This window comes from Cervus elaphus, chromosome 5 (genome assembly GCF_910594005.1).
Source record: "Cervus elaphus chromosome 5, mCerEla1.1, whole genome shotgun sequence".
Lineage (NCBI taxonomy): Eukaryota > Metazoa > Chordata > Mammalia > Artiodactyla > Cervidae > Cervus > Cervus elaphus.
In genome coordinates this window covers 52,878,449-52,906,114 of record NC_057819.1, presented here as the reverse complement: position 1 = coordinate 52,906,114, position 27,666 = coordinate 52,878,449, and the positions used below count along the sequence as shown (strand labels likewise).

At 45.0% G+C, this 27,666-nt stretch overlaps 1 long non-coding RNA gene across 1 annotated transcript in view; it reads left to right on the top strand.

Moving 5' to 3' along the window:
- LOC122694142 overlaps positions 1-21,794 on the top strand; it is a 123,624-nt gene extending 101,830 nt beyond the window's left edge. Inside the window, exon 3 of the long non-coding RNA XR_006341123.1 lies at positions 21,766-21,794. This is a non-coding gene — a long non-coding RNA (uncharacterized LOC122694142). The remainder of the gene's footprint in view (positions 1-21,765) is intronic.
- The last annotated feature ends 5,872 nt before the right edge of the window (positions 21,795-27,666 follow it).

Genomic DNA, 27,666 nt, shown 5'->3' with positions numbered 1-27,666 from the left:
GTGTAAGAGGGTCTCCTATGAGTAAAATGCTATTAAATGCCATTGCAAACTTCAAAGAAATTGAAAAGGCATCCAAAAAAATATTATGTTCTAAAGTGTTAATCAGCTAGCCCTTCTGACTGTTTTCTAAGTACTAGCAACAGTTCTAAGAGTTTTGTATGTATGAAATTAATAGTACTATTATTATTTCCTATCACACATGGAGAAGAAGAGGCACAAAAGGCTAAGCATCTTTCCTAGCTCACAGAACAAGTAGGCGGTGAGGGCAGAAGTCAGACATTAAACTGTTAGTTCCCTGATTGGGGATGGAACCTGTGCCCCGTGCAGCTTGGAGTCTTAATCACTCCCAGGGAAGTCCCACCACTCCCTTTCTTGATTTGCATCTCCAGTTAATGAGATTTTGTTCCCCTCAGCCTCTTCCCTACTGAGAGGTCCAGGCTCTGATAACATGAGAAAGACCTCCAGACCATCCGAGGGAACTGTTTATTTACTCTTTCCTATTTCTCTTTCTAAGCCTGAGCCTCCAGTAGCAGCGTCTCAGCTGGCCCCTGGAAGTGCCTCAGTCCCTCGCTCACCCCTTGGACCCCCGTCTGATCTTGCTTTTCAGCCCTGGGTCATGACCTATTTCATCCACTCTGACAATCTAATAAACCAGCCCAAGTGAAAGAGGCGTAATTTCCTGCCTTCCCTCTTCTTTCTCTATGATCCCCTTTGAGCCTCGCTAATTTTCTCCTTACCGCTCCTCACCTCACGGAGCTCTTCTGTTTGCTCTGTCAGACCACTGCATATGGCAGTGATAACCTGCTCTCACTCCCAAAGACACTCAAACAAAGGCGGCTTCCCAAATGGGGTGTTTCAGGGGCAATTAGCTCACCTCTCACCCAGGGCAGCTCAGCGAGAGCTTCTGAAAGCAGCTCTAGGAGGCCGGGGGCCTGCTCCCCACTAGCGGGAGCCTGCCCCCCTCCACCGCTTCTGCATTAGCACGTTCTCACTGGCCTCCTGTGCAGGTGGCCTGTAGGCCCTGCAACACTGATGGTCCAAAATTAAGTTGTGGAAGACCAGGTGTCATCTTTCTCCATGGAACTTGGTGTCAAGTAAGTAAATATAAGTCGGCTTCCCAGGTGGAGTTAGTGGTAAAGAACCCGCCTGCCAATACAGGAGACGCAAGAGACAAGGGTTCCTTCCCTGGGTCGGGAAGATGCCCTGGAGGAGGGCTCCAGTATTCTGGCCTGGAGAAGCCCCCTGGACGGAGAGCCTGGCGGGCTGTCGTCCATGGGGTTGTAGAGTTGGACACAACTGAAGCAACTGAGCATGCATACACAAGTAAACATGTCACTAGGTCTTTGAACATCTATTTCACTTGACCTTTGAACAACACAAGTTTGAACTGTGTGGGTCCATGTATATGTGGATTAGATAGATACACATAGATATATAGAATATATACTATAAATGTATTTTCTTTCTTATGATTTTCTTAATTACATTTTCCTTTTTCTAGCTTATTTTACTGTAAGAATACAGTATATAATACATAAACACAAAACGTGTCACTCAACTATTTATGTTATCAGTAAGGCCACCAGTCAACTGTAGGCTATTATTAGTTACATTTGGGGGGAGTAAAAAGCTATACAGGGATTTTCGATGGTGCAGGGATCAGCACCCCTAACCCCCATGTTCAAGGGTCAACTGTAATCACCCTGGCAAGAATCTCCACAAGGACTGCCCCAAGGACAGCATCCAGCTATATGTGATATTTTCAAGAGACACACACACACTGGAACAGGATGATGCCCATGATTTTAACTTGCGCATGCCTCTAATAGTTACTCCAAGGGGATTTTCAAATCAACATTTTGATTTTATTCTCTTATGGCTATTTCTTCTTCCTGCCATTGTCCACTTCTATGCAAACAGCCCAAATCATTGAACCCAACATTCTCTATCAGAACAAGGAGAGAGGAAGATATAATAAGGAGGGACTTTCCTGGTTGCCCAGTGGCTGAGATTCAGCACTCCCAATGCAGGGGGCCTGGGTTCGATCTCTGGTGCTAAAATCTGGCACAGCCAAATAAATAAATAAAATATTACCAAAAAGAAGATAAGGAGAGAGAAAGCAAAACATATGAGGACTGTAGGGCAGTTTTGGAGATTATGTATTTAACCCAAAAGGCCAAAGAGAGGGGAGTTTTCAACATTAAACCATTTGAGACCCTAGCAATAAACCCAGCCTTCTAAAAATACCATATCATCCCAATCAAGTCACAATCAGAATATGTATTCTCCTCAGTGTCGACAAATACAGGTGCCACGAGAAAGAGATTCTGTTCTCTCTTCTTTCTTTTCTTCTGTCTCTCCTTCTTCCACTTCCTCCTGAATAAAACAAACACAGAGGAAGTCATCTGATTCTAAAAACCCCCTCTCTCTCAAGTCTAGCAGAGACATTGGTCAGGCTACATGGAAAACATTTAAACTCATCTCCTTAGATGAGCAAAGGGAATAAATAAAATGTATTTTATTAGTTATATTAGTAAATAAAATATTTTAACACCTTTCAGACTTTACAAGTACCATCTCCCAGAGATTACAGTCCTGCCAAAGAAGAAAATCTTGTATGTTCGAGTCATCTCCCTTGGGTGTCAATTTCCCTTTTCCTGCCAGCTAGATCTTTTGGCAATAAAACCTAGTCTTGTAGCTTCATACGCCTTTGGTGTCTCTTCTCTTTACCTCTTACAAGCTCTGGTCACACATTTTCTAACTGCTTACAGGCCATTTTCACCAGAATGTCCCTCAACGTCTGCACCTTGACACAGCTGAACCTGAATGTGCGCCAAACCTGAACGTGCCTCCCAAAGGCACAGCCCTCTCACTCCTCATCCCTCCCGTTACTTCCAGCCGTCTGGACCCCAAACCTGGCTGGAAGTCACACTATAGTATATTTGCTTATATTTGACTTTGTGACAAGGTATTTATGTATGTGATGTATCTCTGTACTAGATGTAAGTTCCTTAAGAGTAGCACCTGTACCTGATTCATCTTTATATTCATCACATCATTTAGCAAGTGCCTTGCACATTGGAGTACTCACTAACTATTAAATATTTATTTCATGCATGAAGAGGGTACTCAGCCTTTAGCATAGGTTGCAGTGAAATCAAAAAGACCCAGATGAATGGGGAAGGACTGTAACACTGTTATGGAAAGTCTAAGGCAGGGAGGAGGGGGAACATTGTTCTCTTCAAATGCCTGACAGAGTCCTTTGTATTTGTATGCTCAGTTACTCAGTCGTGTCTGACTCTTTGTGACCTCATGGACTGCAGCCCACCAGGCTGCTCTGTCCATGGAATTTTTCAGGCAAGAATACTGGAGTAGGTTGCCATTTCCTACTCTGCTTGCTGAGCCCTAGTCATTCCAAATGTTTGATAAGGCATGATTGAGTGACTGAGTGACTATGCTCCTCTCTTCTGCAAAGCTGTTGGAGTGGTGGGGTGATGCATTTTCTTTCCATTATCTCTAGAGGCACAAAGTTAGGAGGCAGAATAAGGGGACATATTATACCCACTTTCTACCTAGAGTCATGAGCCACGGACCCCAAGTCCCTGCCCCGCTGGACTGCCACAAACTTATGTAATGTCTACAGACTTTGGATGAAAGGTGATAGGTCAACACCATCATCATCATAGTTTTTCATTTTCCTTTCTGCTATGAGGTTCCTAAGGCTAAGGATCTATCTACCTTAATAGTTAATTCATTCATCTTCATAACACTGATGCCTGGCACATTGGTGCTCAATAAAGATGTGTGGAAGACCAAATGTTCCTTAGAGCTTAATAAAGATGGGTTAAAAATAAAGATGGGTTAAAAATAAAGATGGGTTAAAAATAAAGATGGGTTAATAAGGATGGGTTAAAACAGTTAGAACTGGACTTGGAAAAACAGACTGGTTCCAAATCAGGAACGGAGTACATCAAGGCTGTATATTGTCACCTGGCTTATTTAACTTATATGCAGAGTACATCATGAGAAATGCTGGACTGGATGAAGCACAAGCTGGAATCAAGATTGCCAGAAGAAATATCAATAACCTAGATATGCAGATGACACCAACCTTATGGCAGAAAGAGAAGAACTAAAGACCCTCTTGATGAAAGTGAAAGAGGAGAGTGAAAAAGTTGGCTTAAAACTCAACATTCAGAAAACTAAGATCATGGCATCTGGTCCCATCACTTCATGGCAACTAGATGTGGAAATAGTGACAGACTTTATTTCTTGGGGCTCCAAAATCACTGCAGATGGTGACTGCAGCCATGAAATTAAAAAACGCTTGCTCTTTGGAAGAAAGTTATGACCAACCTAGATAGCATATTAAAAAGCAGAGACATTACTTTGCCAACAAAGGTCCATCTAGTCAAGGCTATGGCTTTTCCAATAGTCATGTATGGATGTGAGAGTTGGACTATAAAGAAAACTGAGCACTGAAGAATTGATGCTTTTGAACTGTGGTGTTGGAGAAAACTCTTGAGAGTCCTTTGGACTGCAAGGAGATCCAACCAGTCCATCCTGAGGGAAATCAGTCCTGAACATTCATTGGAAGGACTGATGCTGGAGCTGAAACTCCAATACTTTGGCCACCTGATGTGAAGAACTGACTCATTTGAAAAGACCCTGATGCTGGGAAAGATTGAAGGCGGAAGGAGAAGGGGACGACAGAGGATGAGATGGTTGGATGGCATCACCAACTCAATGGACATGAATTTGAGTCAACTCCAGGAGTTGGTGATAGACAGGGAGGCCTGGCGTGCTGAAGTCCATGGGGTCGCAAAGAGTCGGCCACGACTGAGCAACTGAACTGAACTGAAAAATGCTCATGTAAGGACACATGATTACTAAGAAGAATTATTAATCAGCTGTTTGTTAATATTCACAGAATGGTCCTAGAATCTCTATGCGTGAATTAGAATTTTTAAAAATACTATATCAGAGTAGTTTTCACACTCACAGTGAGTACTCCAGACCACTTGTATCAGCATTACCTGTGATAAACGTACATGTCTGCAGATATACATTGTATGTATAGTTCAATTCATGTGTCCACAGCCCAGAATGACTGAATGTAAGCCCTTGGGGTGAGCCTGGGAACTTACATTTGAAACATGCAGAGACTAGACTTCCGGTGGCTAAGTCTGTGGTTAAGACTCCCAGCTTCCGATGCCATGGGTGCGGCCTTGATGCCTTGTTGGCAGACTAGGATCCCACATGCTGCAGGACACAGCCCAAAAGTAGAAAACAAAAAACACCACACTGTAGGAGTTGTCAAGGTAAGTTAAAATTTCAGTACACTGGCCTAGAGTGACCAGTGACAGAACAGTCAAGAGTTTCATGGGAAAAGTTGATGCAGCTCAAACTCAGTTATCCAAAAGATCCAGGGAATTTTGTTTCTGAGTTCTTTAAGCATGTGACTGATCTCATTTTGTTTTAGACACCCTAGAGCTAGGAAATTGGAAAAGATGGCCACATAAGATCCTTCCTAGATATGTAACGCTATGAAAAACACATTCTCTATCATCCGCCACCGCCCCGCCTGCCCCGAATTTAACATACCCAGGAACAAAACTCTGGACCTGTCATTCCGTGTTGGGGATGAAAATGGCTCAACTGGTTTGTTTTCTTTTTCAGTTGCTTTTCCATCTGCTAATTCAATCCAGTGTTCTTCAATGACTACTTAGTGCAAGGGCTGGGCAAGATACTTCAGAAGAAACTTAGAATATGAATCAACAATCTGTAAGGAACTCACAATGCAGGACGCAAGAGAAGAGGTGAGCATTTGAATGTTAGGGAGCGACTCAAAACACAAGAAGAAAGGTCATGAGACAGTGTTTGTTGAGTATGGGAAATTAATCATACAAATGATAACATCCCAGAGGGTTCTGAGGAGAGCAATCATTTCAACCTGGGACTGCTTTTGAGCCCAATCTTTACAAATGAGAGAAGATTTGGAAAGGCAGGAAGAAAAAGGGAAGGGTGTATACAGTAACTGGAATGACATGAGCATATATTGGATGAGAAGGGGTAAAATTATTTGATATGGCTGGATGTTTAATAAAGATAGGAAATAGATGAGTAAGTTGGAGAGTGGCTTTGTGGGGGGTGGGGGTGGGGAGGGTTTCTGAAGCCATTTCATCAGAATTTTAGACATTTTCCTGTAGGTAAATTGGAGGAGGGACGTGATCATGCACTTTGGAGAAAGTAGTATTTTAACAAGATTCATTAGATGGCAGCTTGAAGATGGTGTTTAAAGAGAAAAGATGTGAAGTAGAATAGGCCAGTTAGAACGCTATTGCAATGGGCCAGACACATGGTCAGATGACTTTAGCCAAGATGAGAGTATAAGGGGAATGAAAAAAAAAAAAGATTTCAAGAGACATTGTGAAGTAAGAAAGGATAATGGAACTCAGTGATCAATGGGAGATGGGGCTGCAAAGGAGAGGGAAACAAATGAGCAGGCTTTGTCACTGGATACGTTTTGTTTTCTTTTTTCAAAATATTTATTATTTGGCTGTGCCAGGTCTTAGCTGTGACCAGGGATGGAACCCAGGCCTCCAGCACTGGGAGTGTGGAGTCTTAGCTAACTGGACCACCAGGGAACTCCCACCGGATAAGTACTGATCACTGGTCAACCTTTCACAGCTGAAGATGTTTCCAGAGATGAAAATGCTCTGCCAATGCATTTTTCCATTGACTTTTATCAGCTTTAGTAATAATCCTGTCTGTGTGCCTTTCCAAGCATTTCTCTATTGCATTCCAATGTGAGCTGCTACCAGTTCTACTTGTTGAGAGCAAACAGAGTCTGACAAAAACCAGGCCATTGTATCAGTGATCAGTCATATCTGATCATATCTGCTGTTCAGTGAAAGTACGCTGGGTCCGATATAAGGAAATAACTAACAAAAAAACCATAGACAATGTTAGATAGATAGACAGACAGACAGACAGACAGATAGATAGATAGATAGATAGATAGACAGATAGATACAAGAATTATGATTAGGAGGAAATGATCAGTCCTTATGATGTGCCGTCATTTCAAAAACACTGAACCTGAACTCTAGTTTCCACACTGTGTTTGCTTCCTGAGAGAGGAAAGTGCAAGCTATTCTTGGGGCTTACTTAACAGCTCAGAAAGAGAAGAGAAAGCAGACCCTGAATCCCCTGAGGGAGAGCAGTGCTCCAACTCACAAACCATCAAAAGGGGATCTTCCGCTTCTACAATGAATGAGTGTCTGACCCAGTTGGTAAATAAGGAACTTGAAATAATGAGAGTAAATGACAGAGAAGTGTGCGTGGCACTGGCCTGCTATTCCAGAGAGAAAGGCCAACACCTCCGGGAAGGACAGTCTGATCATAAGGATTGTCTTATCCAGCGAGAGGCAGACAATGTCCTAACCTAACCCTCAATCAAAAACGAGAGGTTTGATGGCGATGCAGGTGGAGCCGTCTGGAAACAGAAGGTTTCCAAATGATGGCCTCAAGAAGGGGCACAGGAGACCACAGAAAGCGGTCAGTGAGGGTGCACTTCTGGAAAAAGTGAGAAGATGAGACCGCAGATCTGAGTAAACACTGGAGAGAACTTAATAAACATCACAGCCAGAAAAGGGGGGTAATTTCCACATCTGGGGCCTTCCAGAGCTGTGCGGGCAGAAGGAGAGAAGCCACGGAAGGCCCAGATGAGGAAATTACCCCAGAGGGCAGAGAAAAGGCATCTCCTGCAGGCTGCCTGGACGAGAGCCCCCCAGCGGCAGCGGAGGGCCAGGTGACAGCTGCGAGAGGGGCAGCAGCAGTCGGAAGGAGAGGCGGTGCTATCCCAGGACCCCTCTCAGCTTGCCACCGCTTCTGCCTGGGCTTGTGTGCTGCCCATGGAGCAGAGGTTGATATGGGGAGTCCCAGCACCACAGCCAGGGGTATGTGATTCTTCCAGCAGCTCCAGGGACCTGCCAGGGCAGAAGGCTCTCGGTTGGAAAGAGGATGGAAATAGGAAGGATGATAATGCAAGCAGATACTGAGTGCTTATTATGAACTAGGAGGGCTTTCTTGGTGGCTCAGTGGCAAAGAATCCCCCTGCCAAGCAGGAGACTCAGGCTCAATCCCTGGGTTGGGAAGATCCCCTGGAGAAGGAAATGGCAACCCACTGCAGTATTCTTGCCTGGGAAATCCCATGGACAGAGGAGCCAGCTGACCAAAGTCCACAGGATCACAAAAGAGATGGACACGACTGGGTGACTAACAGCAACATGATGTGTGAGGTGCTGTACTAAGTGCTTTGCACTTTCTGTGGCTCTGAACCCTCCCAGGGCTGTCATGACACCCAGATGAGGAGACCGAGGCACAGACAAATAACTTGTCTGTATTTACACAACCTGGGTTCCTCAACACTGCAAGAGACCTCAGACAGCTCTCCCTTTACCTGTCTGAAAAACAAACTCAGAGGAAGCGCAGAGGCACAGATTAACTGGCTGTCCCCGGCTTCAGCACTCTCCTGTAAATGTTTACACTCAGAGGCCTTGAACAATGCCTTTGCTTATCTTCCAGACGACCCCCTGATGCAGGCAAAGGGGAAAAAAATAAATTTGGTAAGCTTCCGATGTAGGCATCGTTCCGATCAGAGGCAACAGCATCTCCGTAATGATGAAGAGCACTATAATTTTAACCTTGTTATTGGACTAAGCACAATTTACGCTGGTGATGAAAAAAAAAAAAGGAAAAGATTTATGAGATGTAAGATAGAAAGATAAACTCTTGTCCCTTAGTGGCTATTAGAAACATTGCCAAAATACCATAAACATGTGAAGGATGACATGATTATTTTTGCATTTCCACTGGGCATTCCCTGCACTGCAGGAATTTATGGGGACAGAAGTCCACAGTACAGATGGCAGAGATGGGGGGTGGGCAGAGAGACGCCATACTGACCAAGCCCCAGTCTGAGGTAGATATGGAGCAGGTGGCTACAGGCATTGAGAGCATCCACCGTCACCCAAGGCGCCACACCTACCTGCATCCTCTTTACCTCCTGGTCCAGCCACCTGCTCTTCACAGTTTTGGTGGCCATTACACTGTTCCATGTTACATCAGGATTTGGTGTCAGATTCTGATCCACCGAAAAATCTGGAACCTGAATGGACAAGACAGTCAAGGAAACACAAAGAGAATCAGCTGACACTCATCTACCTGCCTCATAACTACAAAGCTCCATCAACAGAAGCTTCCAAGATGTTAGAGCCCCCAACTCGGCCCCAGGGAACCATGAGAAGTTTTCTAAGACAGAAAGGGACTAGACGGTGTAACGTGGTTTAACTGAAACCACTTGGGAAATGTTCTTGCAGCTGACCAGTCTAGACTGGAAGGGACTTCGTCAGCATTCACATCTGAAGGTCCAGTCACAGGAAGTTAATCACAGCTGGGTTTGCTGAGTCAGGTTCAGGAGGCAGGCTGTATAAAGACCCGGGGTTAAAGCAGGTAATGGGTTCAAAACTCCGCGGAGCTAGTAGCCAACCTCCTGGGCAGGAAGTAACTTCGGGCATTGACCTCTGGGGAAACTTGAGAGCAGTTTTGGTCTTAGTAAGATAGAACAACAACTACTGGGGAAATTGGGGTTCCGAGATTTTGTTCTTTCTTTGATAACATCACTCATTTCTTCCTGAGGACCTAGTACAGACCTCTGCACCTCATGGGCCTGTCAACCAATGGGGGTGAGGTTTAATTTTCCACAAACTGGGTCTCATCTCAGTGGATCCATATCACTCCAATACAGCTCGTGAGGGAAACAGTTCTAGAACATCTGCCGGTCAGGACTTCCTTGTGGTCCAGTGGTTAAGAATCTGCCTTCCAATGCAGGGGATGCAGGTTTGCTGCCTGGTTGGGGAACTAAGATCCCACATGCTGCAGGGTAACTCAGCCCAGGCTCAGCAACTACTGAGCCCACACCACAGCTAGGGAGAAGCCCGCATGCTACAACTGATAGCTAACACAGCCAAAAGTCAAAAGATATTCTTTAAAAAGAATATCTGCCAGTCACTTGAGATGTCCCAAAGAGAAATGCTATGTGGACAGGCATGCTGTGTAGGTAGTCTTGTGAAGCACGTACTTGTGAAGTTGGTGATGTGGAGTCCTTCCCCGTGTGTACAAATGAGGGCCACGCGCCAGAGATACCGGATTGAATTATGACAACTCCTATATCTGACCAAGAGAGTACTTCAGTTGCTGTATTCCACATCTAAATTTAAGCTGCAAATGAAAAAAAGCAGATTTTACAACTCTAAATACACTCTCTACTACAGAGAACGGTGACTAAAGCAAAAGCAAAAATAACTGCTCACACCACAATTTGAGAAAACCTAAATCTGAAAATAATCATTTTTATTTGTATGCAACCAAATAAGGATATTAGGGAAGCAGTGAGTCACCAGTATTCTAGCATTTACCAGATACCAACATGATGTGAGGGAATTCTTTAAGGTCAGATTTGCATATTCTAAAATTTACATTAAACCTTGCCCCTGATGTGTAACCTTAAGCTCCCATCTGAAAAATGGGCCAGTCACAACTTTACAGAAGAGCTATGGTACAGCGCCAATGAATGATTTCGATACTTTCAAAACCTCAAACACATGGGAATAAGTCCTCACATCGGAAGAGTGCTTTAGGCTTTTAAAAGCACTTTTACCTACATCATCTCATTTGATCACATTTGATTCTCACAACATCCTTGAGGCAAGGTGTTTGTAGGTGGGTGGTTGGCATAACAAAATATCATTGAACTGGGGGTCTTTCTGTAGAGACAGGATGAATCACTACTGGGTACGAAAAAAAAAAAAAACATAATAACTAAGAGATGTAGAAAATCTAAACTCCCTGTTAACATGCCACACAGCCTCAGTATAAACCATAGTGCTTCAAGTGCCACAACTCAGCAGAAAGGTTTAAGAACTGTTTGCAATCCCAGTGTGTTTTTGTCTTCTCTATGCTTTTAGAACACAGTTAAAAGAGAGTTAGAGAATGCTCTGGGCTTTTGTTTTGAAACCTCTTCGGCTTGTTGTCTGTTTGTCTACAGATTGTGCGATTAGTCTATTTGCTTTAAACAGATCGAACAACCTTTCAAATAAGCAGACTTCTATGATGGGTTGACTTATTTTGGATGTGCAAAGATGTTTACTGAGCTTCTCACCTGAGATTCGACAATCCTGTCTCAGTTAGCATGTCACAGTTAAGAGTTGAAAGGGGAGCGCCGTCTGTTGTAGTGTGTTTTGCAAAATGGCAGAAGAAAAATGTCTCTGTTACAATATGATCAGCTATCTGCATCTCTCCAGGGATTTTTCATGAACCTAAGAAGGAAATTTTAGTCAAGTTCCCAAGGGTAAACCATCTTTGTCAAGAGATCACTGAAAACAATTTCTAAAGATGGAAGACACACCTTCTGTTTTCCCAGCATCTGGGTTAGCACTGGAGATGGAATGGAGGGCTGCTTAAGCCTTGCATCTCAGAAAAAGCATCTTCTAATGAATTGTGGATACTTGTATAGGTTTTACATATTAACTTATCACAGCAAAAATAACAAAATTAAGGAATGAAGATAATGTCCATATTGCACCCTTCAATCCCTCCTTCGTTCTACAGAGTTCTGAAAGGGGTGAAAAGGGAATAAAAGGGCTGCCGCCAATCAAAGAAGTTTACACTTCAGCCCACCCGGCTCAGGCCTGAGTTGCCACCCATCTTTGTGCACACAACTCACTGCCTGGGTGTTTGTCCAGCCAGAAAGGACAGGGTAAGAGAGTCAGGGGGTGTTGGGCAGCAGGACATTAAGCAGCAGGTCATGCTAGAAACCAGGGCTCAGGATACAAGCTTTCTGGCCCTGACTGCGTCTCTGATTATTTGCGTGACTTTGGACAAGGCATTCTGCCCGCTTCCTGTGTACCAGTGAGGGGGTTGGTCTACGTGTTCTCCAAGGCTCCTAACAGATCCTTAAAATTGGTGTCCTTTTGGTAAACGGAGTGTAGGGAGGTTGTGAAATGAAGCATGATTATCCCCGTTGGCTGTAAAAGAACAGGCCCTTGAAGGTAGTGCAAAAACAACCCACAAGGAATCCTTGTGATGGGTTAGGCAACTATATAGAAACACAGAATTGTGTGTCCCGCATGACACCAGGGGAGACACATGAGGCCATATAAAACGGGGCTCTTGTAAGAAAGCCCACATCTTAATGCAGAAAATCAGGCTTCTGAACCTAAGCTGTGCTCTGGCCTCCTTACAGTCTCTCCCCGTGATAATGTAGCACCTTGCTCACACAATTAAATGTCAGCCACAGAAAACATTTCCCTTGGCTTTGTTGTTCCAGAAGGGGATTCTTTTGTCCTCAATATAATGGATATGCAGAAACAATGATAGAACAGACATTTTTTTTCTAAAGCGATGACAAACACACGGCTGCTTCCTCCCTCCCTCCCTCCTTTCCTCTTATCCCCACCCCCCAAAATAAATCATTGTTTAAAAAAAAAAAAAATCCCATTGTCTATTGTCCACGGAGATCAAGATCTGCCTAGGAACCGCGCTGGCTGGCTCGAAGCTGCCGCGAGCAGCCGGTAGGTGGCGCACGAAGGCAGCGCAGGCGGGAGCTCGGGACCCATCCCGGCGGGGGCGGTGGGTTGCGGGGGAATCTCACCGCCCCCACGCCCGCCCGCCGCCGCCTTCCACCCCCTCCTCACGTGCTAATTGCTGAATACTCTACTGGGACTTGGGTTAAGGGAAAAGAAAGCGGGAATGGGAGGTGGGGGAGGGAGGTGGGGAATCCGGTTCCGAATACACAAAGCCCCCGGGGTCGGCGGCCGAGGAGCAGGGCGTCCCCTCCCTTTCCCCGCATCACCCACCACCGCCCGGCCGCGCCCGGCCCGGGCTCCGGCCTGACGGGCAGACAGATCACTGGCGGTGGGAGGGGGGTGGTGAGGAGTGGGGATCGCCGGGGGAGGGGGGTCGGGGGGTGGTGATCTGGGTTCAGAGCCCCACGCCCCGGTCCTTGGCGCACGCCTAAGCCTGGTTACCTCACTCTCTAGCTCACCTATCTTGAGCACCCCAGTTGCCGTCCAGCCGAGCATGGGACTGCCTTCCGACTCGGGCAAGGCCAAGGCCAGGACCCGCTGCGGGCCAAGCCCCCAAGCAGCAGGGTCCGGTGGGCCCCGGAGTAGCAGGCTCCCATGTGGCTGCCTGAGCCCGGCTGGCGCCATCCGCATGCGTCCCTAAGGAGGACTGGCGACCCTGCCCCTCCCCGGTCGCGGGCTGGCGCTGTCAGCCCGCGCTGAACGGGCCACGCGGTCGTCCACGACCCCCAACCTCTGTCTAGTAGAACATGGTGTTAAGGTGCTTGATGGCCTTAAAGTCAGACGCCTGGGTTGAAATGTCACTCTTGACACCTGGGGTCTTTTGACCTTGGGGATGTCCCTAAACTCCCCAGTCCTCCATTTCCCCAACTATTAAAAGCAGCAGTAATACTTACCTTACAATAATGATGTGAGGATTTTTTTTTTCAAGTGATGCTTAACTTAGCAGGAGGCCAGGCTAGAGTAACTTATTATTAACAACCCGACTCTCCTTGGAGCCAGAGGAAGATGCACAGTTTGTTGCCCCCTAAGACCCATCTGGCATCTCTGTCTCCTAGACTGAGGAGAAGGGGGCCAAGAGATGAGCCGAAGAACATCCTTAGACTGGTCACTCCCGACAGCAGATGCCATCAGTTTGCCCCTCTTCAGCTCTCTGCCCCCATCCGTCTTCCTGCCCCTGATGCTGGGCCATGGCAGTGTGGGGCCCCTGTCCTCTCCTTCCTCTTTCCTGGATATACGTTCTCTCTTCTCAGCTGGAGAGGTCTCAGAGAGTGTATAACATGGGCTCTGGTGTCAGACACACTCAGATTGGAAAATTCTGAGCCCACGTCTCCTAGCTGGGACATTGGGTGTGTCATTTAACCTCCCTGAGCTTCAGTTTGCAGCTTTATGAAATGGTGGTCATGATACCTACCTAAGGGTTCCTCTGAAGATTAAAGGAGATAATGTTTCTAAACAGCAAGGCATGTACTATCTGTTCAGTTGATTTTTAAGTTTACAGTTGAAATTAGGTTAGATTATCTTGCAGATCACTGGAGTTTCTGCAGACAGCCACCAAAGTTGAACCCCAGAACTACTACCGTTGAGCGTCTCTACTCCCTTCTGAGTCAGCAAGCTTTATTTGCCCTCCAGCAAGAGAGCAGAAATCCAGGGAGGGCACATTCTCCCCAGAGCTTCACGGGTATAACTCAGACACTTAGATAGGCTTGTTTAGTCTTTGGGGCTCCCAAAGGCTCATTTTAGAGCAATACTCCATCTAGAAGTTTCTCTGGGGGTGGGCCTTGCTTTCACGCTGCATCTAAGCCATGGTGTGTGCCTGGATAGTCAGTGACCAGGTTACTGTCAGCATTTGTCACAGGTGTGCTTGCTGCTCCACAGCAGAGATGCGGTGGTGGGGGTGGGTCACTGAACCCCCTACTGGAGGCAGACAGGAGGTCAGGAACTGTTGACTCTTCTCTGGAAAGACACTTGGACATTTCCATGAGCATCAGATTTGTGTAGCTCTTGTGAAGAGCTCAGGTATTTGTTTTGTTTTTTGGTGGTTTTTTTTTTTTTTTTTTTTTTGGCTATACCAAGTCTTAATTGCAGCATGTGGAATCTAGTTCCCTGACTGGGAACTGAACCTGGACTCTCTGCATTGGGAGCACAGAATCTTAGCCACTGGACTGTGAGGAAGTCCCAGCTCTGGTATTTGTATAGCTCTTGAGAGAAGATCATTTCCCATGGGCAGCAGTAGAGCCACTAGGCAGCCGTGGTAGCCAGCCTCTAGGATGGCCCCCGAGGACCCCTGCCTCCCGATATTCATGTGCTCATGTAGTCCCCTCCCTGTTAAGCAGGGTGACTTGTGTAACCAAGTGTGTGTGGCTTCCAAGGCCAGTACATAAGAGACATTGTGACTTCCATTTTGCTGTCTCCTGTATCACTCACCATAGGAAAAGCTGGCCACTCAGGCAACTATGTGTGTGGATGTGGTCCGCATATCAAGGAACTGAGGCCTTCTGTTGTCAGCCAGCACTGCCTGCCCAGGGAAAGTGATGTGAGTGAGCATCTTGGATGGAATGGGTCCTCTTACCCCAGTCAGAACTTTAGGTGACTGCAGCCCAGGCTGATGTCTTAACCTCGTGAGAGACTCTGAACCCAAAACACACCCTTAAGCCATCCGTGAATTCCTGACTCAGAAGTGCGTGCATGCTGTCTTTTCAGTCTTGTCTGACTCTTGGTGACCCTATGAACTGTAGACACAGAAATACTGTGGGATTTTGTAAAAAAAACTCAAGACGGTTTTAGGTGTCCAGAGGCTGCATAGATGACTAATTTAGCAACACTGAAAAGAGAGGGCTTCCGTGGGCCAAAGTGGTGCTGGGAACGGGGGTCCTGCCCCTTCACCTGGTTGGCTCTGCTGGGTCCGTATACACGTTTGGGGTCTAAAAGCCCCCTTGTTGATCTTAGTTGAGTCCCATCTCCAAAGGTTCTGGGGAAAAAAAACCAACCCTTAAGCCAGAGTCTGCCAGCAGCACTCAGTTAGTAGTAGCCCTAACCTTTGTTTTTGCAAAGGGTTGAGAGCAGGGCATTCCTCGGCGCACCTCCTCCCCAGAGCCAGTTCTGGCACTTGGCCCAGGTATAAAATCGCCAGCACCATCACTGCTTTCTGCTCTTATTATGAGTGTGTCTGTCCTGACGCACTGGTTTCAGCACGTCATGAGGGAAGTGTGAACACGGCAAAGGAGGCTGTGTGAGCGCTTTCTGTCTCCATGTTAGAGCCGGCTGCTTAAAAGCCCATAGGTCGGGTGGGAGGAGACAGGTTACCCTGTCCTGAAGGGCTCAGAGCCCAGCTGCTGCATGGATCAGGTGCAGAAGCTAAAGTGGTCGGCCACTTTGCTTCTTCCTGAAGTTTCCCTGGTCATTTCCACCGGTGATCTGGAGAGAGAAGTGTGCGGCTGAGCCCATGCCCCTAAAAGTGGCAAATTCACACATGTGCACCACCTCTATCTAGTAGGGCTCTCAGATGTGTGCACTGCTAGTCACAGTTGAGAATCGTGTGTTGAATTCAAGCAGAGTGAATTAAAATGCACTAGTAGATCATAGTTGTGAGCTGACCGAATGCTAATTCAAATCCTATTCTTTCCTGAAATATCTGCCAATGAGTGTAGTCAACTCATAGTTCTGTGAAGTCTAAGCAGATCTCAAATATTCTCCTGGGCGTCTACACATTCAGCTATATGTCTAGGGCTGAGATCCACGTGGATCTAGGACCGTAACAGAGCTGGTTTGTCAGGAAACCTCAGTGGCTTGAAAAGCATCCGGATCCCCTAAAAATCCATTTCTCATTTTTGATGTGATTCTGAGTTTCAGCTTTTTTAATTTTTTTCAGAAAGTTTTATTTCTGCTATATTTTTAGATTCAAAAGTATTTATTTAAGGTGAACAAATGATACAGCATACACAACTGCTGGGACTGCTTTTTAATTGAGAACAAGAAGGAAATACCTAGGACAAGAATATACAATTACCAACGCTTATTGTTCTCAGTGAATTTTTGTCAAGTTTGTTTATCTTATTGTTAATGTGATGATACAGCAATCCTTGGCAAAAGAATAACATTTTGTGTTGAAACACAAATCTAGATAAAAATGGAAAACGGAGTTAGCCACAACCCACAAGGCCTTCTTTGGGAAGAACTCTTGAAGAAAAACCGACGCGCACTTCACAGAAGAATATGGCACGGTTGCCTTTCCCTTTATAGTACCAGAGTGTTCCTGAACAAAGGCCTCAAGGCATTATCAACTCGTCATCTATTTTTTGACGTGCTTTCTATTTTCGGGACCCTGCTTCCCTGCCTCTCTGTTCCTAATGCATCTGGTCATTGGCGCCTTTGGTCCTATTAAACTTAGTGTGACCAGCCCCCACCTGGAGAGTTCGCCGTGGACACCACGAGTCAGAGCAACAGGGTCACTGTCCACCCACGGGACCAGAGAAAGCCCTCAAGGATACACCCACTGCATTCAGACTAGCTGGAGAGATGAAAGACGCTGAAGGACGATCAGGTGATTCCAAACCATCTGTAAAGAAACTAATGGGCTATCCAAATATATCCAAGCCCAGGATATTGTTTAACAAACAAGCAAAACAGAAAACTTTGTTTTTTCTTTTGCTGGATTTCTGATGGTACAGAACACAAGTTCCAGTGTGCGACCCAATCAAAGATAGCTATAGAGTGCTTGGGAATTTTCATAGCATCAAGCTTGCGGAAAATAAGAAATTGAGGATATTTATACTTCACTGGTAAACAATGGCATAGATTGTCTCTGATCACGTCTTCCAGCTCAGAAGTTCCGCAGCTTAGATTCTGTAAATGACTTTAATCTGCTTTTACTATTCATTCATTCATTCGACAGTTATATAAATGCCTGTTATATGCTGTGTACAGATGTAACATTAATGAATAAACCAGAAATGTATTCCCCCTTACAGTCTACAGACAACCAGCCCACAAAGAACTATAGATAGGCCCACATGCTGCATACATTTGGGTAGAAAATTAAATGGATTCAGAAATAAAAATAACATAGTCTACCTCCCTAGATAGAGGTATTAGAAATGGCCTAAGAAGAAAGTATTTAAATCAACATGTTAACAATAAAAGAAATGGTCAACTTTGTGTCAACAGCCATGTGTTGACATTCCAGGGAAAAAATACCAGGTGGGCAATGACCCTAAGAAGAAGAAAGTGTGATGTGTTCAAAGAGTAGAACATTGTGAATACAGAACTTTGCAGATTAGAGAACATGCTAAACCTTAACCTGTCTGGGTTTGTCTCGGTAATTTAGTGTGGCCACCATTCTAGTTCTTAAACCCCCTTCACAATACCCTTCAATAGCCAGTCATCCTGTGCTTGAGTGTCCCCACGAGAAGGAATGTTCTACCTCTTGAAGCATCCATGTCAGATTAGGTTAAAAATATGAGTTTGTTCCCTGGATTCCAGCTCCAGGCAGCTGGAGTCATGAATTATGATCATGGGTCTGCACCTGGGGAAAATTTTAGGTTGAAACAGAAGAAGTGGGACTTCCCTGGTGGTCCAAGGGTTGACTCCGTTTCCAGGCCAGCGGGCCAGGGTTCGATCCCTGGTCAGGGAACTAGATCCTGCATGCAGTAAATTAAGACCCAGTGCAGCCAGAGAGATAGCTCAGGACCCTCAGAGCACAAAGGGTATAGTGTTGGAGGCTAATCTTAGGTTAGGGGGAAAAAAAGAGAAATAGAAGAAGTGACTTAGATAGCTGTATTTACCTATCTTTGTTATGTAGAGCCAAGAACACATAGCAGGACTCTAAGTTCATTACCCTTTTTGAGAAGAAAAATCTATGAGAATGTTAAGACAGCTCTCTCAAACTTCCAGCAGTTTTCTGTTGCAGCACAATTCATGTCAATATGCTTGCAAACCAGTGGTTGCACAATAAGGTCAGCTGTACTCTTGAAAGACAACCGTGTGTTTGGGCTTCAGCGTGACGTGGGAGTGACTTTCCTGTGGTATTTGTGGCATATCACGTAGAGGAAGTGCAGTGTATCCACCAATTTTACAAAAGTCTTTGATAATAAGAGTTGACTTACACAAGATCTGTTATTGACTTGACTAAAAAATTTCAGTGGGATTCCCTGAAGATTCCACCATTTATATTCTGGTATTCCCCACAGCCACTTCACACCACTGACAGTGTGAGACTGGCTTGAGAATTTATTTGTTCCAAAGTACATTAAGAAACCTACGTTTCAAGGTCTCAGGGAGGCACTTTCAACTTCACAACCTACAGGCCATTCTCTGTTAAAGCCATTTATGAGCTGTTATGTGGTGACTGGGCTTCCCTGGTTGCTCAGCTGGTAAAGAATCTGCCTGCAATGCAAGAGACCCTAGTTTGATTTCTGGGTCGGGAAGTTCCCCTGGAGAAGGGATCAGCTACCCACTCCAGTATTCTTGGGCTTCCCTGGTGGCATAGATGGTAAAGAATCCACCTGTAATGCGGGAGACCTGGGTTTGATCCCTGGGTTGGGAAGATCCCCTGGAGGAGAGCATGGCAACCTACTCCAGTATTTTTGCCTGGAGAATCCCCCTGGACAAAGGAGTCTGGCAGGCAGGCAGGCTACAGTCCATGGGGTCGCAAAGAGTCAGATATAGCTGAGCGACTAAGCACAGCACAGCATCTGGTGACTGCTAAGCCACACTGGGGCTTCCCAGGCGGCTCTGTTGGTAAAGAACCTGCCTGCCAATGCAGGAGACACAAGAGATACGGGTTCCATCCCTGGGTAGGGAAGATCCTCTGGAGTAGGAAATAGCAACCAACTCCAATACCCTTGCCTGGGAAATTCCATGGACACAGGAGCCTGGCGGTCTACAGTGCATGGAGTCTCAAAGAGTTGGACACAGCTGAGTGACTGAGTGGCTGAAGCCACCCTACTTAAAACAGCCTCCAAAAGATTTTGGACCATCTTGCAAGTTATGATACTGTTAAGGGTGTGAGAAGTCAAAAAGTTGACCATGATTGAATGCTAACCCATGCAATGAGAATCCCATTAGTAACCAAAGGAAGTTCACCTCTGAAATACAAAAGAAACACCCTCCATTGAATTTTTCTTCTCAGCGGTAATGTTCTGAAAGTATCAAGGCAATAGGAAAATTAGGCAAAAATCAATCAAGATATCTTGATGAGGCTGGTAGATGGAGTATGTACTTGTACTCATATGTACAAGTACATACTCCTGGTTCTAGACCAGACTAAATAAAAATCTACATACCAGTACCAGAAATATCACAGCCAACTTCTTGAGTAAGCTCATGAGGATCATCTATTGTTCAGACGATAAGTCGTGTCTGACTCTTTGCGACCCCATGGACCGCAGCACGCCAGGCTTCCCTGTCCTTCACATCTCCCAGAGTTTGGTCAAACGCATGTCCATGGAGTCAGCGGTGCATCGAAGCATCTCATTCTCTGTCATCCCCTTCTCCTCTTGCCTTCAATCTTTCCTAGCAGCAGGGTCTTTTCCAGTGAGTTGGCTCTTCAAATCAGGTGGTCAAAGTATTGGAGCTTCAGCATCAGCATTAGTCCTTCCAATGAGTATTCAGGGTTGATGTCCTGAACCCTGAGGATCAGCTAGATTGTCTGGTAGAACTTTAATTTAAAAGGTAAGACAGATTCACCACCATGCCTGGAGTTCAGCCAGTATGCCAGGACTGAAAGGATGTCAGTTGGGCCAACCAAATGTCAAACAGGACTGCCAACAGGAGATGGTCTTAAATTACCCCATACTGAGCTGAGGTAGGACACCTCCAAGGAGTAGGACAAAAGATTGTTTTCAAGACTTGCTTGAGCATGACCTTCGTGATGACTTCTAGCCATGGCAGCTTGGCATAGAAGCTTGCTGGCCAGAAGTAAGAAGGGGAGCCAAGCCTTCTGAGCAGAGGCAGATGACAGCTGGCTTCATCAGCTAGCCCGTCTGGAAAGAGTCACCAGCCCTGTGAACCAGGACTAGTCTTGTAAGCTGCAGGTTGGTCCTTGCCTTCTATATGACACAGAAGCAGCAGCCACTTGCTTATCAGTATGGTATAGTGATTTGGCACCCAGCTTCTCAACCCAGACTACTTGAGTTTAAATTCCCTGTTCATCATTTACTAGTTGCTTGCCATTAGGACAGTTTCTTAACCTCTCTAAATTAATTTCTTTATGGGAATAATGAGCATGCCTACCTTAGAGAGGATTCAGTGAAATTGAATGTGTTAACTGTTAGAACAGTGCCTGGAATATAGTCTGTGCTTAGTAAATGTGCTTAGTCTTTATGGCTCCTCCCAGGAAACTAGAGCTCACATTATAGTCTGTTATTAACAAGTCTGTGTTCATGTTTCTACCATTTACGAGTAAACCTAAAGGTCAAATTATTAAAAATTTTAATATCAGTTCCTTCCTCTGTCAAATGCAAATAATACTAATTCATAGGTTATATGAAGATGAATGAAAATAGTCATAAAACACCAGCAGTAAGGTCTGTATGCTGTTGTGTGTGCTGAGTGTGTGCTTAGGCAGTCTGACTCTTTGCAACCCTATGGGCTATAGCCTGCCAGGCTCCTCTGTCCAAGGGATTCTCCAGGCAAGAATACCGGAGTGGTTTGCCATTCCCTTCTCCAGGGGATCTTCCCAACCCAGGGATCGAGCCCAGGTCTCCTGCATTACAGGTGGATTCTTTACCATATGAGCCAACAGGGAAGCCCCTGTGTGCTGTTGGGGCTCAATAAATGATAGTTATTCCTATTAAACCCTGATGGCCTAGCATCTGGCTGAGCAGAGCTGTGCCATAGAAGTTTCCATGATGAGAGCGATGCTCCATATCCCAATATGCCCAATGTCACAGCCACAAGCCACTTGTGGCTATTGAGCATTTGCAAGGTGAAGACCTAAAGAACTAAACTTCTAATTTTATTTAAGTGTAATTAATTTGCATTAACATTCCACACAAGGCTGGTGACTAGTGTGTTGAGCAGCACAGGCTGGGTTGTTCAGTCCTCATTTTGTCCTCCCATATCCTGTCTGGGCTCATGTCATGACCATCTTATTTCCATTAGTATCTCTTTCTCCCAGGGTTGGACAAGAATGAAAAGAGGATATAAAACCTAATGTCGGCAGGTTGGTGGTGTGGCATCATAGAAAAAAGAACAGTCCGTGGGTCTATGGGGACCGTCCCATTCCAACTCTGCCTGCTATTCTTGGGCAAGTCACTTAAGCTCACATTCAGAAGGAGAGTTGATACTGGCGTGACTTCAAAGCTCCCACCCATCACATGATCACCACGGGGCAAAAGTAAGAAATAGCACACAAACTTAGATTACTTTTTAGGTGCTATGGATTGTAGTTAGCTGTGTTTAGTGTCTCCCAGATTTAAAGGTGGTATATTTAATTTAAGTGTTAGCATACAAACTAATATAAGTGAATAGACACGGGTAAAAAGGAAATTGAGGACAAAGAGAAATTAACCTTGGAGCAAAGAAAAAGGTCATAAAAAAGAACAGTTGTTGTGTGCCTGTATGTGTTCCTGCTGTTTCCTTATGCAGATACGTGGCCTTCCAACAGTGGGGGTGAAAGTGAGGTGCTGGGGAATGTTTGACTGATAAGGACTTTGGGTACATACACCCATAATATGATTTCTTGTCTCTGGCAGAGTACAAATTGGAAAGGAAGTTCTGCAAAACAGATCTCCTAGAATCCACCTGAGTAGAAAGAGCGCAGAACAAGGAGCGTGGAAGCCCAAGTTCCTTCTCTGGCTCTGTGGTTAACCAGCTGGGTGACCACACTTATTCTGGTTTACTTCTCTGGTCCACAGTTTAATCATCTGTGCAGTGAACTGGTTGGACTCTACTCCTACAAGGATGGAAAATCTATGGTCGTGGTTAGAACCCTAGAAATCCCCAAGATGCTTTTCTTTACCAGGAGCCCAAAGTATAAGAAATAACAGCAGCTAAAGAAGAAAACAACCCCCTCCCCCAACACACACACACACACACAGAAACATAATTTTTAATCTGCTGAAAATCAAGGCCATGCCCTATTGGATATGATTTCTCAGTGTCTATCTGAAGCAACTACTTGTGAACCATAGGTGATAGGATCCCACTTGGTTATAAGCATAATTCTGACTGATTAGCCTTGACAGTTCCCAAAGAGTTTTCTAGATTTTTTTTAAAAGAGACAGAGCACAATAATTTCTCAGAGTATCAGTCTCATGTTGGTTGGACTTCTCTGATCATCCAGTGGTTAAGATTATGTACTTCCAATACAGCAGGGCATGGGTTCGATCCCTGGTCGGGGAAGTTCAACATGCCTCGAGGTGTGACCAAAACAATGTGGCCAAAAAAGAGAGAACTCATTTCAGAGCAGGATGATGGTGTGTGTATGTGTGCGTGTGTGTGTGTGTGTGTGTGTGTGTGTGTGTGTGAAGGAAAAGTGAGAAACCTCACCCCCTGCTTCTAAAAATGGTGAAATATAGAATACACACAGGGTCATCTGGAACCAGCTAGTTATTAGCAAGAGAAAACACTGAAGTTCAGAATAAGGAAACCAGTGGCTAAAGAAAACCATTCAGGATAATCAAGTTTATTATTAATCTATCTGACTTGAAATCATCTTGCCTCCACCATTCTTATAGTCTCTTAAGTCCGCAAGTTGTTTTGAAACTCGGCCCCTCCTCCCCTGCTCCTCTCCCAAGGCTGCTGCCAGATAAATAGCTTTCATGGCTCTCCCCTCCCCCCTTTCTTCTCACATTCCTCTCTAGCCCTGTCGGTTCTTTCCTGAGAGGAGGGTGGGAATCTATGCCCCACCGGTCCACTTGCCCGGACCCTGTGTCTAACAGCAGGAAGTCCTGGTTTTAGAGCCACTCAGAGTGATTCCTCCACACACACAAACAACTTTCTCAGACCAGAAGTCCCCTGGAGGCAGTACTAGCTGGACCTTGACCTCTAATAACATCAGGATGAAAGCGAAGAGACTATAAAGCCAACCAAGTCCGCTTTCCACGTTAAGTCCTGCTGCTTGGCAGCTTTGCAGACTCCTCTGCATCCAGGCTGATTACAAGGGACACCAGAACAGTCTTCCCTGCAGTTTCTGCTTCCTGGTGATAGCCTGTCCCACTGACCTCCCTTGTTAGGAGAGGATCCTTTTCCTTTGTTGGGACCCTTGCGACCAAATTTATGGCTCTTTTATGAGGTTGGCAGGTGCTTTAAGTGAGGGAGGGAAGAAGTGGCCTGATTTGCATAGAGTTTCAGTTCAGGAAACAGGAAAGTGGAAGAATTTATCCACGGTCATTTTCGGCTAAAAGCTTGCAAAATTCTTCAGCCACCATTGAGAAGAAACCTCCCTGTTTCAAGCCTAGATTTCTGGTACCTCATGGCTAGAAGGGATTTTGAGATCATGAAAACTTCTATTGGTAGGAGAGGGGGCCTAGAGAGAGAGAGGTTAAATAACAGGACCAAAAGATCATGGATTTCCCCAGGGCTCACCTCTCTCTCCCTTTGTCTCCTTGATCATCTTCAAAAGGAATCTTCTTTGGTGGGCCTAGAAGAAAACAGTACATGTCTGAAAGACACGGAGAAGATTGGCAATCTGTCTGCTGGCATCCCTTTCTTTCTTTCAAGATATTCAGTATTCTGACTTTGCCCAGGAAATGGAGATGAAGAAAAGAGCACCAGATATCATTTTGAACAAAACAAAGCAAATAAAGAAAACTGCTTTTAAAAGAAAAGTGTGTGTGTGTGTGTATGTGTGTGTGTGTGTCCAGGGCCATGTATCTTTATGGAGTTAGTTAAATAAAAATGTAAGCGGCCTTCTCATTAAATGAAACATGTAGAACAAGGCCTTCTTTCCCTAGTTTAGCCTTTAAAAACCTTAAAAATCAGTGAGGGGACAAATAATTTACTCTGCCTCACACCCTGGGTCTCTGTTCTGCCCTACATTCTTCAAGATCATCCAGTTTCCTCTAGGCTCCTCTCGTCTCTCCCCAACCGTTGTCAAGCTGTCTCCCTTCCATTATTAGTCACTCTAATAAACACTCCTAATAAACACAAATTCAGGGTGCTGCTTTAGGAAAGACTGGTACCTGCATTAACTTTGTCATCTGTCCTGGGGAAACCCAGCTGAGATCTCGAACATATTCTGTTGCAAGCTGCAGTATAATGGACAGATTTAGTGTGTATTTTTCTGTTAAATGGAATCTGCATTCCTAAGTGAACTAAAAATGCTTAATTATTAATAAGTCCCCCAGGGATTGGTGACATTTGGAATGATTTTATCATGCTGTAGATATTTAACAACATAATGTGTGTGGTAGTATCTAATGCAACTTCTTTCATTTAAAAGAACATTCCCTCCCAATTCGTTCTGACTTAAATGCCACATGGGTGAGTCCCTGAATATCCAACCCCAGGTAGAGGCAGAGGGAAATTGCTGAGGGACAGGATGGGATTGAAGCTGGGGCTACAGTGCAGGGGAGACCCAGGAAGGGGCACCAAGGAGCTACCCTCTGAGAATAGAAATTGGTTTGGGGTAGATGATAAATGAAGGGCTTCAGTTGGGTAGAGGCAGTGGTCGCCGTGGATGGCAGCTCCTGGAAAGATCTCAGGTCTGGGGAATCACAGGACTAGTGGCAGGTTTGTGCCAATATGCTGTGTACTCTGAGCACATTACTTAACTTCTCTGAGGCAGCATTTTCTCATATATTTGGCAAGGATAATTACACACCTCTGAGCTGCCTTACTGAATTGTATATGTGCAATAGACATGAAAGTACTTCCTTAAGGAAGAGACTAGAAGACGGGAGGGAGGAAGTATCATTTACTAAACACTCTTTCTGTACCAGGGCTTGTGTTCAATACCTTTACTAACATAAAATCAATTAGTATTAGCAAAAAAATAAAATCAGAGATAGGCCTGATTACCCATTTACAGAGGAGAAATTTGAGGCTCAGAGCTTTTGCCTAAGGTCACAAAGCTAGTGAGTGGTGGAGCCAGGTAGAAAACCTAAAGAGATATGGTATGTATTTGAGTACACAGTATGTAAATGGAAAATGGGTCACAACCTTAAAGCTTAAGTAGAAATATTCAGTCAGTTTAAACATTTGGTTGACTTATACATAATGACATGCATTATCACAACATATGAACATTCATATGAAATTTTAGTTATTTTGTCTTCAGTCTATTTCTCTGCACAGTTCTGATACCAAGGAAGAAAAATCTCTTAGTGTCAAAAATAGATGGTTAAATAAACATTCAGGAGGTCTTGCCATTAGGTTTATATGATCTTTGTTAGTACAAATGGACCAATCATGTGGAGCTTTCCACCCATCACTTCCTTGTTCCTGGGGCATCACTCTGAGTGGTCTGTCTGCCTCCAGTGGTAACCTTTGTCTCTCTTCCATTTCTGCCCAGATCTTGGCTTTGCTCAGGATGGTGGAGATCCCGTTTGCACACTGTGGTACCTGGCTGGCAGTGTTTGGCCTGGAGATGAAGTTATCAATGGCTGTTTATGAGAGAGACAAAGTGAGCAGAGCTTAGAGAAAGAGGCCAGAAGCCAGGCCATCACCTGTTCCCCCAGAGACCTCGCTTTACCTCTTCATGCTTCAGCTTCTCCATCTGTTGGTGGAAAGAGTGACACATGATATCTAGTTCTCAGAGTGTCAGGAACATCTTTGTAAAGTACCAGGAGATGCTTGAAGGGGCCTGAGAGTGGTCAAATAAAACTCCATCCGATGGGCAACAAGTTACAGGCCCTATATATTTTTTTAATTGAAAAAGGTTCTTATACCTGAAAAAGTACTTGTATTTCTTTATTTATCAGTGGATGTTGTCCCATGAAACCCACTGCAATGGCAGGACCTAAATATTCATTTAAATAATAAACAAATAAGCCTAAGCATATGCAAGATACACATATGGCTGCTAAGATCTAATGTTTTTATTTTTCTGTGAACTTATGAGTTTACTTTCTTTTTTACATAAATTCCAGTATACCTGTCAGATACTATCAATATTTTTCCCAGTGTTCAGATAATCTGTTATTTTTAAAATTTATTTATTTATATATATTTGACTGTGATAGGTGATAGTTGTGGGATGCAGGGTTTAGTTGCCTGACCAGGGATCAAACTCAGGCCCCCTGCATCAGGAGTGTGGAGTCTTAACCACTGGACTATCAGGAAAGTCCCTGGCTGCTAATACTTATACTAGTTTACTGGCAGTGCTAGTGGTAAGGAAGCTGCCTTCCAGTGCAGGAGACATAAGAGACAGGTTCGATTCCGGGGTGAAGATCCCCTGGAGGAGGGCATGGCAACACAGTCCAGTATTTTTGCCCAGAGAATCCCATGGACAGAGGAACCTGGCCGGCTACAGTCTATGGGGTTGCAAAGAGTCCAACACGACTGAAGTGACTTAGCATACACACACTACTACAAAATGCGTCTCTACCACCTTTAACATTCTTGGTGTGCTTGTTCTCAACACACACACACACACACACACGATAGATTAGCAGTGAGATGGTATCACCACCCTATTTTATAGATGAGAAAACTTAAGTCAGGAGAAGTAAATAGATTGTCAAGTCCGCATGGATAATTAGGGGCCGAGTAAGAAAAATAAGTCTCCTGTCTTCAACATCTGGCATTTGTCCCTCTCAACCTCACTTTGATCATTCTGAGGACTGTTTTCTCTTCCTGTTCTTGTATATCTTTTGTTCTCCACTTACTGATAGAACAGGGCTCTAGGTGCCTTCTCCTGCTTCTTCTCTGGGAGCAGAGCCCTTTAAAGCTCTGAAGTCCTCAAGCAAGGTCTGCGGCGGAGTGAGAACTCAGACATGACTGCTTGTTAAGCTTGTTCCTCATCGCAAGCCACTGAAGAAGAACCTGCCCCAAATCATGTTACTCCGTCCCTGGGACTTCCCGGCTGCTCTAGGTGGAGGAGCTGGTCAAGCTGCATCAGTCATATCCGCGCTCA